The sequence below is a fragment of the Mytilus galloprovincialis genome, chromosome 11 (genome assembly GCF_965363235.1).
Source record: "Mytilus galloprovincialis chromosome 11, xbMytGall1.hap1.1, whole genome shotgun sequence".
In the NCBI taxonomy this organism is placed as follows: Eukaryota; Metazoa; Mollusca; class Bivalvia; order Mytilida; family Mytilidae; genus Mytilus; species Mytilus galloprovincialis.
The window spans coordinates 11,387,146-11,397,110 of NC_134848.1; the positions used below are offsets into that span (position 1 = coordinate 11,387,146).

General features: G+C 28.4%; 1 long non-coding RNA gene across 1 annotated transcript; it reads right to left on the reverse strand.

Moving 5' to 3' along the window:
- Positions 1-253: 253 nt before the first annotated feature.
- On the reverse strand, positions 254-6,037 carry LOC143051644 (uncharacterized). The gene is made up of 3 exons (XR_012970869.1): positions 5,622-6,037; positions 1,411-1,473; positions 254-446 (listed from the first exon to the last, which is right to left on the reverse strand). It is a non-coding gene; the product is annotated as an uncharacterized LOC143051644 (long non-coding RNA).
- Positions 6,038-9,965: the final 3,928 nt, after the last annotated feature.

Consider the following 9,965-nt stretch of genomic DNA (forward strand, 5'->3'; position numbering starts at 1 on the left):
TATTCCAAACAAAAACTCCGAACAACAACAAATCACCAAATTCACAACTACTCAATCTTCGTCTCAACGCCAAAATCATGATACCCCAGTGAAAGCAACAACTAGCAGTGGACTTGAAAAGTCACCAGTTACCCCTACAGAAAAACTTCATGATGGTGCTACAAATAATAGTACAAAACGATCAAGAACCACGAAAAAAAAATAATTAATCTGTCTAAGTGTAATTAGCAGTCAATACTAGTGAACACTGTAATATTGTATTAAACCTATTTTATTATATATTATAAAAAAAAAAAATTTTTTAAAAATGCAGTTGTTCATAATTATATTTGTTCTGTCTGTACATATTGAGCTTTTCACATTTTATCCATATCTGATGAGGTTTCAACTTTTTGGAAGCCAATGTTCAGTGAGGACCAGTCAAAATCGGTCACCATCTTCTTATCCTAAAAATAAAGATAAGAAATGTTTAATCAAACACATTTTGGCAATAAAGCAAAAAATAGAAATCTTCAAGCAAACAATTTTACAATATATTTTATTTGTCAAAAATTCAATCCTAGAAATATTCAAAACCCAAAAGTTAAACTTTGTAAAAATAAATGTGGTTATAATGAAAAATTTAAACCAACATACCACTTCTATAAATACAAATATTTTAACAAAACTGATTCTCATGCTTTGTACTTATAACAAAATTGTTTTTATTTGTTATACATGTATATGTATATGCAAGCATGTGTATATACAAATAGTTCTTTTTAAATATGTTTTGATTATGTATTTCAAATTGAAGTACATATGTGTTTATATTTATATGAGCCCAACAGACACTGAGTGTACTCAAGTTATGATGTACATGTCAATGACTGTTTGTGAAGTCACAAGGATGACCCAAATAATGACCTTTGAGGTCAAAGAAAACAACACATTTTTCTCATTTTTGAATGTAACTTGTAGTTATATGTCTTCAATAGAAATAAACTATGCTTATTTTTTACATAATAACACATGTAAAACCAGTAAAATTAAATGTGCAGGATGGACAAATCATCCTTTTTGTAGATTGAATTTAAACACAAAAAGTACAAGTACAGGTAAAAAATTAATAATGTTTGTTAACATTATTTATAAAGTTAATAAGTGTAAAACTTGTAATGATTACACAATAAATACATTCAGCTACAAATGTAAAAGAATTATAAATATATTACTCCTATTTATAATACAAAGAACAAGTCGATTAATAAATAAAAGTCCCTTTAAAAATAAAACACCTTGAAAAATGTCTATTTATAGTCTCTGTGAAGGTCACCTCAAATGTAACCTAATTATTAACACTCCAAAGGGGATTTACCTAAGTTTACTGAAGCATAATGGATGTTACAAATAAATATTAAAAATACTCACCAACTATGGTATTAAACAAACATCTTCATATCTGTACAGTAAATTGTAAAGGCTTACAACAACCTGATAAAAGAAAAAGATTGATTGAATGGTCGAAAACCCAAAAATGTGACATTCTTCTTATGCAAGAAACACACTTTACAGATAATTTGATAAACCATTTAAATACTGAATTTGAAGGCAAACTTATACTAAGTAATGGTTCCAGCAATTCAACGGGAATTGCCATATGGCTGAAAAAAAAACTAAACTTTAAAATTATAGATGACTATAAAGATAATGAAGGAAGGCTATTGCTTGTTAATATTGAAATAGATGACACTATTATAACAATAGCTAACATTTATGCGCCAAATAATCCAAAAAGCAGAAATATTTTTTTTAAAACTGTACATGCCGTAATAGAAGAAAAAAGTTTGGGTCAATTAATTCTAGGAGGAGATTTTAACGAAATTTTATCCCATATTGATTCAAAAAGCAAATCTAAGCACCAAAATAAAAAAAAAACCTGCTCACAACTTAAATAAACTTATAAAGTCCCTTAAACTAAGTGATGTGTGGAGAAACAGAAATCCAAACAAAATTCAATACACATGGAGTAGAAAAGATAGATCGGAGTCAACAAGAATTGATTATTTTTTAATTGCTCCTGAGGTATTCAAAAACTGTGTTTCATGTGATATAAGACCAATAGTACTACAATACACAGATCACAACTGTGTTTCCTTAAAAATAAATTTAAGTAGAGGACAAAAAGGAAGGGGATACTGGAAACTTAACAGTAGTGTACTTCAAAATGAAGACTACATTGAAATAATTAATAAGATAATAAAAAATTATAAAAACAAGGCAAAAACTAAAACTGAACTTGACATTCTGTGGGACAATTTCAAAATTGAAGTTAGAGACCAGACAATCAACTATTGTAAAATAAAAGCTAAAAATAAAAAAGACCAAATCAGCCAGTTGGAAAAAATGTTAACGGAATTAAATAAAATTATAGACAAATCATCATGCAATGACAAAAACAAAAGCAATTTAGTACAGAAAGTAGAAAATATAGAAAATGAAATAGGAAAACTCTATAATGAGAAAATAAAAGGTAACCGAATAAGGGCAAGGGTAAAATGGGTTGAAGAGGGAGAAAAAAATTCAGCATATTTTCTAGGGATGAAAAAATCTAGACAGAGTAGAAAAACAATAACCCAATTATATGATGATAAGGGTCAAATTACAAGAGATCAAGACAAAATATTAGAATTAGAAGCAAATTATTATAAAAATTTGTATTCTACAAAAAATCCCGAGATAGAAGAAACAAAAAAGTATTTAGAATCTCTAAAAGAATATAAAAAATTAAATGACTCTGAAAGTAATACTTGTGAAGGGGAAATAACTGTTGATGAATGTACTGATGCAATTTTTAAAATGAAACTAAATAAAGCTCCTGGGCTTGATGGATTAAATGTTGAATTTTACAGAAAATTTTGGGAAGAATTAAAAACTTTTATTGTCGATACTTTTAATTATTGTTATGAAAAAGGAAAGCTATCAAACACTCAGAAAGTAGGTCTAATATCCTTAATTTATAAAAAAAATTACCCTCTTTCACTAGATAATTATAGACCTATAACTCTCTTAAATTATGATGCAAAATTACTCGCTTATGCATTAGCACAAAGATTAAACCCCTGCTACCCAAAATTATACACACTGACCAGAAAGGATATGTAAAAAATAGGTATATTGGTTTTAATATTCGACAAATACAAGATGTAATAGATTACTCTGAGACTTTTAAAATAGATGGGGCAATCTTATTCCTTGACTTTACAAAATCATTTGACTCGTTAGAATGGGACTTCATGTTTGAGACTTTAAAGAAATTTGGCTTTAAAAATAATTTTATTAGGTGGGTTCAGACAATGTACTCGGATATTAAAGGATGCATTATTAATAACGGGTGGGTTTCTACTCGATTCAGTGCTTCACGTGAAATCCGACAAGGATGTCCGTTATCGTCGTTACTATTTGTTCTAGCAGTAGAAGTAATGGCAATTAAGATAAGGGAAAATAAAAATTTAAAAGGACTAGAAATAAAACTAGACGGAAAAAGTAATACTCTGAAAATTTGCCAACTAGCAGATGATACTACTTTATTTCTTCAATCAAAAAAAGATGTTACTCTTGCAATTAATTTAATAGAAATATTTGGTACTTTCTCAGGCTTAAAATTGAACAAAACAAAAACTGAAGGGATATGGCTAGGCCAATTGAAACACTGTCGTGATAAATGTGAAGATATAAATTGGTGTACTACACCTATTAAAAGTCTTGGAATTTACTTTGGTCACAATAAACAAGAATGTCAAAAATTAAACTTTGAAAAACAGCTTTTAAAATGTAAAAAAATAATAACTGATTGGAGTAAAAGAAATCTTACTATTATAGGAAAGATAGTCATCATCAAATCACTTGTTTTGCCAAACCTAACATATATTGCATCAAACACTATAATTCCTAAAGAAATGTTGCAAAATTTTAAAACTTTGATATATAATTTTATATGGAAAGGCAAAAAAGACAAAATAAAAAGATCCACACTTTCAAAAGATTTTTTGGAAGGTGGACTTAAAATGACAGACATTGATGTTTACATAAAATCACTGCATATCAGCTGGATTTTAAAATTAAGTGAAGATAAAAATGATAATTGGACAATCATTCCAAAATTTTATTTTAACAAATTAGGGAAAAATCTTCTTGTATTCAAAATGAATTTAAAAAGTATTAAAGACATTGATAAAAATAAGTTACAAAATATGCCAGACTTTTACAAGCAACTAATTAAAGATTGGATTAGTGAAAAAGGAGGAAACACAAAATATCCCAAAAGATTTTTTGAAATTAGAAAACAAGTTTTGTAGGGAAATGATAATATTAGGTTCAACAGAAAATGTCTAAACTTTGACGATTGGATAAAAAGTGATATAATTACAATAAATGATATCATTGATGAAGAGGGTAAAATCTCTGAAACAACCATCTTATCTAAGCTTAAATATAAACAAAATTGGATAAACCAAATATATATGTTAAAAAAGGCTATTCCAATGAATTGGAAATTAATTCTTTGTACTGAAGAATCCATCAAAACTAAAGTTAAAGTTGTTAACGACTTAAAAATTAGGTACACAACAATAACTCCATTAACGAGCACTAGAGAACTTTATAAAATGTTCAAACTAAAAGAAAACCATGAAAAACCGAACGGTTTTCTGTTGTGGGAAAAATTATTTGACAAAAATTTAAGTTACAAGTTCAAAAATAACTTTGTTTTCATTTTTCAATATCTCACTGATAACAGATTAAAAATGTTTAGATGGAAACTTATTCACTATATTCTGCCATGCAATGAACTATTAAAAAAGTGGAAAATTACTGAAGACAACTTATGTAAACATTGTAAAGAAAAAGATAACTATGAACACTTTTTTGTCAACTGCTTATTTAATACAGACTTCCTAAAAATAGCAATGAAATTAATGAACTCCCTAGGTATAGACAAAAACATTATAAGTCTTGAAAATCTAGTAATAGGGTACAAAATTGAAGACTCAGCATACTTTGATATTAACTACATACTAACAATAATATCCTTTTCATTATATAAAGCATATTATGTCTCAGAAAAGAAAACAAAAAAAATAAACATTTTGAAAATTTTCCAAAAAGAAATTTCAGATATTATTGAAATGAACAATTTTAATAACAAAAATAATAGTAAGACAATTCTAAAAACAAATAGATTCATTGAAGATTTAAAAAAAATCAGAATTAAATCAATTTAAATGTTTGAAACATTATTTTATAAAAAGTTAAAACATAGTAATTTGTAAACACAATTGTTAATTGTTTACAAGCCATATATGGTCATGTTTATTCACAAGTTCAATCATGCATGTTGGCATGTTTGTAAAAATGTTCAACCATGCATAAGTAACGACATGGTACATATTGTTGTTTTATTCATAAACATTATAAGGGAAAAAAAAGATAAACATGTGTAATCACGATTATTTAATAATTTATTCTAGTGTAGACAAATTGTGAATTGTGCACGGTAAAATGAATGACTTAACTTGTGTAATACATATACACGACGACATACAATAGATCAGTAGAAACTTAAACAAAAATTGCATACTTACCAAATTTTATAAAATAAGTTAAATCCTGTTTATATAAGAATATTTAGACACAATCAATAATGCGATAACGCACATGCTTGTTGAAACAACACTAACTATGCCCAATTTATTTCAATGGAATACGGATCATTTGATAAAATCGATAACGGAAAAGATTCCGGAAAAGTTAATGTATAAAAATAGGGAAGGAAATTATTTAACAAAGATCTGTATGTGTATTCACAATATTTATTTTAATATATAACTGTGAAATCAATTGTACTATAGATACTAATATTATGAATTAGTTATATCTTACCAAATAGTGCTTCCCTAAACTATTAGGTAAACTAACATGAGGGATACTAAGTTACAAGCTGTAAACTTAGTAAATTGTTACAGCAAATATGCAATAAAGATATTATTACGTTAAAAAAAAAAAAATTATAATCCTGGTACCTTTGATAACTAACTAAACATGACAAATCGACTTCAAGAACAATAATTATAAGATAGTGTCATCTTTCGATCGGGTGGATTTGAAGGATGTGAACAATATTTCTTCGAAGATAGCATTTATCATTTACCTTAATTTCTATCTGTACGTAGCTTTTGCAGTAACAATATTAAGTTGTAATCTGACAAAATTTGCAATAATTGAGTGCATTAGATCTGATGTATCTTGTCTTGGGAATTTCTCTTTTCTGACAACACGTTGAGTCATTAATATTTAGATATTTGCATAAATTGTAGTCAAATATCAAGGAGACAGAAACAACTGATATGCTGATACTTTGACAATATGGTTTCATGATACTGATCATTGAAGGAGGTAGGCTCTTGCATATTTCAGGAATTGAACTCATAGCATAAGACCAAAAACAGCAACTGAACGAATCTAAATTGTGCAAAATTCGGGTTTCCAGACAATATCTTACGAACCATATCTTACTTTAGCTTATACTCCATGGGACAAGAAGACTGCTATATATCTAGATCGTAAAATGTTATATCATAAAAGTTCAGGTCACAGCAGAAATTGTGGAAACTTTTTGGTCCAATAATTATTCACATTTGGGTTTAAAGGTCTATATCGATGTTCAGTAAAATGATTCAAAGGGCAAGGTCGCAGTAACATATGGTACACTGTTACTACGACATTTTGGATTCAGAATGATATGTTTTGAATCATATGTCCAACCTTTAAATACTGAAATTTTAGAGAATCTGATGTTTTGGGACATTATCTTGTCATTTTACCTCTGAATTCTACTTGTAATGATACATATTGGGAGTCATTTTTTAAATATTTTAGATACGAGCTGTTGAAATGAACAACATGATTACTCAATAAGCATAGAAAAATACTGTAGTCAAAATCGTATTAATCGGCAAAAATTTCTTTTCAGATTTTTTAAATTCAATAGTCCACCGAAATTTTCATTGATCTACAATTAAAAGTTGAATGACGATTGCCGAATCGATTTGCGCGAAGGACGCTCTTATGAAGCGAACATACTTGCAAGCTATATTTTGTTGACGTTTAGGAAAAATGGAAAATAATGTCCATGTATGCAGTGACTTTGCACATATTTGACAATGCAACGCGAAACCCGTAAAAATATCGGGAATTCCAGGTGCTCCTGTTTGGGTAATCACATCTACATGTTACGGTAACCGTCATGATTGGTTTAGTCTGATTTGTGATTTTTTTTCTGTATTTAATCAGAACTGTAATAATTAGAGATGCATCAGGTTTTCTTTGAACCTACTTTTCGCTGGAAACTATTTTTGACACAATTCTTTTGTTCGTTATTATATATGTTACAGTAAATAGGTGAAATTAGGAATTACATGTAATTACTAAAATTTAGAAATTACAGGTAATTCCCGATGCACTTAGTTAATACAAGTAATTCCTTAAACGACCCAGTTATTACCAGTAATTACTAATTTTAAAATGAATTTTTACACCTATTTACTGACTGCTAAAACAATGTTGTAGTATGGTTAGATGATCAAAAGTTATGGTAATACTAACTAGAAGATCAGTTAGTACTCTTAAAATTTTGAATGGTTGTTTTGTATAAAAAAAATCTATTGAATAAATATGGTTAAAGTTGACCATTATACAGATAATTTTTTACCAATTTCAGCAGATATGGAAATCAGAAATGGAAAATTCTCCCAAAGCATTATGTTTTAACTTTTTAAAGAAAACTTTGAATTTGAAGAATATTTAGACTTATTACCTTATAAAGATAAGATAAATTCGTCATTAGCTTCTAGATATAAAAAAATAAATATCTTTTTTTTGTTGTTAAATCATTAATAAAAATGATTTAGTGAAATTATAATTCACTGTTAGCAGCCAATCTGGTTCTATTTTGTTAAATTAGCTGAGAAACAAGGTTCATGAGTTGTGCACTTGCGAGTGAATATTTGGACCTCATTGAATACCTTCAATTCAACCCCTAGCTGGAGATGGGTTTTTGATGTATTAAGCTATTAAAATTGTAAGGGTTTTGCAGAACAAATAGTCTTCTTTTGCTGTTAATCGCAGGCTCAACAAAAATGAGGAAAAAATATTAAAATTTTCCTCTAGATACTATCTTTTGACTAGTTCTGTAAGAAGCTCCTGTCAAAATTGGGTAAAAATACAGGATGGTTTATAAATTCTAATGTTTTAAAAACTTTAACTGCAGAGTGTATGTAATGTTAACTGGGGAAAAACTAGTCCTTTTATAAGTAACATACGAAAAAAAGGTTTTTTTTCAAACTTTACTTTTGGATATTATCTTATAATCATAAGCATTAAGCTTCTGTCCAAGTTTGGTAGAAATCCAGGATATTTGGAGAAAATGATTTTAAAGTTTTAAACCACAGTGCATGATGGAGATTTTAGTTTAACAAAATTATGAAAATCAATTTTGAATTGATATCATTGTCTTGCATGCATATATTTACGGAGTTTCAAAACCTATAAAACAACCATTTTCCAGTTTCAATTCATAAAACACTAAAGAGTATGCACTTTTGATGTGTCTTATATTCCAACATCCCTTAGTAAGCTCACTTAAAATACCCTACCCTTTACTTTTTTATTTGGTATCTTGAACTATGTTTTGAATTTTAAAACAAAAACATCAAGTTAGTAAATAGCTGTAAAAATGACATTAAAAATCAGTGATTACCAGTAATCACTGAAACAACTAGTAAATGCATGTAATTACTAAATTGGCTAGTAATTACAGGTATTTACTGAAATGTTTAGTAAATACATGTAATTCCTAATTTCACCTATTTACTGTCACATATATATATATATAAGGATCTAAATTCGGGTACTTTCATTCCAAGACTGATGTTTTGAATATGTAACAGAAGAAAATAAGCAAAATGACTTGATCAACACATACTTTGACAAATGAAATCTAGCAGTTACGGACATGCAAACTCCAAATCTCAATCAAACTATTTAAAAGAGTATGTCTTCATAATATCAACATTACTATACAGGTTTCGCATTGGGTAATTTGAGGTCGAGTTATTTCCCCTGGTCGCCATTTTGGAGTGATACACGGTTTCTTTTCTTATTTGATTAACAACGTTGAAACACACAAGTCTTTTAAGAGGTCCTAATAAGATCATGGTGATGAACCAAGCAACGTTAAAAGAAACGACACCTTCAGAAAATCTTCATTCTAGAGGGCAGTTTAACAAGTTGTATTTGACTGATTTATGAAGGAATTTGTGCATCTCTTTGGGGAAAATCGAAAGATATTATAACATTATCAAAATTTTCTAAATTGTTATACACATATGTTGTTGTTTGTTGAACTTTAATTAAACAAATTAATGATGGATCAAATGGAACAAAGTCCTTAGCAACCGTGTTGCTTTCAAGCTAATCCTGTATAATTTTGATTTATGTATACATAACACCTTATATTTCTAAATAATATGGTTATAAGTCTCAGTCTCCGCAGCTATAACAGCAATACCCTCGATGAGTTCGTTTGTCCTATAGTAATATTTCCGCTTTCACTTTTTTACATAGAAAAGATTGTTGGTTTACCCGTTTAAATGGTTTCACACTAGTAATGGGGCCCTTTATAGCTTGCTGTTTGGCGTTAATTCACTTGTTTGTATTTATATGTCTTTTGATTGAGTTAATAAAGTCATTTCAATAGATATTTTATAGTGTCTTTATATATTGTGCTGTTACACTATAATTTATGGTATGGGTGAAGGTAGGTACCTATTGAAATGTGTATACCCGCTGAATGTGTCCTAAGTCATAAACCTGTTGTTCAGTGGTTGTTGTTTGTTAATGTGGAACTTTTTTATTAGAAAAGGAGATAT